The following is a 2,601-nucleotide window of genomic DNA, read 5'->3' as shown; positions in this document are numbered from 1 at the left end:
AGGAGATAATTATACTATTTACAGGAATTACATGAATCGTCTCAGAAGGATGTGGTGTCCCAGTTTCCTCTGTGGGGGATTAGAAAGGTGTTAGGACGGGGGGGGGGGGAACAAATAAACACCGGAAACACGTGACCTCCACCGCCCTAGGTTTTTGTAGTCCTTTTGTAGTGTCTTGTTTGTTTCCGCAATTTGATTTGAAAAAAGCAGCTCACCCGTAATCATAAAATATCAGAGTATATACAAATCTTAAATTAATGGAATCATATATTTATTCATAACTTATGTGATCTGAAAAAGTGAAATCTTGTTTTACACATGGACAACTCCTAGGTTAAAGTTAGTTGAAGATTCTCAAACTGAAATTCTGATGAGGTCAGCTCAAATATACTGGGTCTACAGGTACTAATAGGTAGGGGCCAACAGGGGCCAGTGACCCTGTAGAATTGGTCCTGGCCCCTGTTACGACCACTGTACTGAAGACGTAAAACAAAATCACCTTCTTATGATGGTCCCTTGGACCAATTTAATTTTCTACCTTTACAGTTTAACTTAATTAAAAATTAAAGTTTCACTTTTAGCTTCAGTCCTTTTGAGATAGGATCACAGTTTTAATCTCCTAGATCAGGGGCCTACAGCTCCAGAGCCAGAAGTGGCTCACATAATATATTAAACAATGAAATATTGCCTTGTTTTTGTTTTATTCTTTTGCTCAGTTACCCCATGAAAAATCACGTAAAAAACTGTAAATTTGGTCTAGAACCACCACTGACTGGGTCATCAGGTAATTTGGCCCTGAAAAAAAAAAACATTTTACACTTGTCTTGAAAATTAGATTCAAGCCTTACGGTGCCAATTCATTTGCCTAGAAGTATTTACCATGACATGTGACATAACTGCAGTGACATCACACAGAGTTGAAGGGTCAGCATTAAACATGAACATGAGATTCTGTTGGATTTTAATACAAGGCTGTAAAATGTGTATTACTTACCCTCTGTAGACAATAATGGTAGAAAACACATATAATGTAATCGTGCATCAAAACTGGGAAATTATGTTTAGATTTTTTATTAGCAGAAAAATATTTTCTTGTCCCAAATTATTAAATGTGATGCGGCCATCTGTGACATCATGTTTCAGGTGAATCCAGGGTTCAAATTCATTTCTGCATGGAGTTTGCATGTTCTCCCCATGCATGCGCGAGTTCTCTCTGGGTACTCCGGCTTCCTCCCACAGACCTGTGAGGTTGATTGGTCTCTCTAAATAGCCCTTACCCATGAATGTGTGCATGGTTGTCTCTCCTGTCTGTCTCTGTATTGTCCCGTGATGATCTGGCGACCTGTCCAGTGTGGACCCTGCCTTTTGTTACAGGTGATTTGTGGCAGCATGTTTCAGCTAAGTCAGGATAACATGTTTCAGACAAGATGGAAAAAAATGTTTCGTGTAAGTTGGGACAGCATGTTTAGGAAGGTTAAGACAGCATATCTCTGGTAAAATGGGACAGTATGTTCCTGGTATTGTGGGACACCATTTAAGGGCAATAACATAAAACGTATCACTGCTGTAAGCACATAAAGCCCAATTTAAAGTAGGGCCGCAACTAATAATTATTTTGCTAATTGATTAATCTGTCAATTGTTTTTTCAATTAATTGATTATTAGTCGGATAGCAAAAGGTGCTTAATAGGAGATCTTTTCAGAATTTTAACCAGATGAAGCTAAAACTGCCACCTGAGGAGTTCTGGATAGAGCATATTTACAGACAAAGAAGGTTTTTTATCTAAAGTGCAACAGGTATATTTTTTGTACAGTTTTGGCTTAATTACTGCTCTGAGTGGGTTGTTCTTTCAGCAAATGGCATGTTTTAGAGTCTGCATACTGTAGTTAATGATTATTTGATTACTAAATTAGTTGACGATTAATCACAATTAATCCAATTAATTGTTTCAACCCTAATTTAAAGTTTAAAATGAACAAATATTGCAGCACAGAACCACTGAGGTGCGTATTACATGTACGTTTTAAGTAGATTAATGGCGTAATTTACATTCAGATTTACTGTATGTGATCTGATCCTTCTACCTTTAAAATACTGAGTGTACTTTATCGACAATTTTAATGTTTTCACAGAAAGAAACCATCTTTTTAAGAAAGATGGATTTTGTCCTAATAGGTCTGAAGTACAACTCTTCACTTCCAATGTTTTCCATTCTGTGAATCAGACACCAGCTGCCTGGGTCAAAACTGCTGATAGAACAGCCCTCTAAAGGACAATCTTATGACAAGCCTGTTTGTAGATGTTCCAGAACCATATTTGTGACGTGTTCAGGGCTCATGTGATAAGACCACCAGCAATGATTATCTCCAGGAAAAGCTTTGGCCCCCGATGGGAGAATGCTGCAATATCTCTGTGCTAATATTCATCAGAAAAAAGAGTAAGATTAGAATCAATAGACAGAAATAAAAATTAAAATCTATTACTTATCATGCGCAGCTTGCCACAGAAAAATTACCAGCCAAAACCAGCTTTATTAAACATTAGGTCTTTAACAGGAAAATCATTTCTAATCAGTGACTTCATTACTGAGCATAATCCTG

Source organism: Girardinichthys multiradiatus, chromosome Y (assembly GCF_021462225.1).
Source record: "Girardinichthys multiradiatus isolate DD_20200921_A chromosome Y, DD_fGirMul_XY1, whole genome shotgun sequence".
In the NCBI taxonomy this organism is placed as follows: Eukaryota; Metazoa; Chordata; class Actinopteri; order Cyprinodontiformes; family Goodeidae; genus Girardinichthys; species Girardinichthys multiradiatus.
This window is presented reverse-complemented; position numbering follows the sequence as displayed.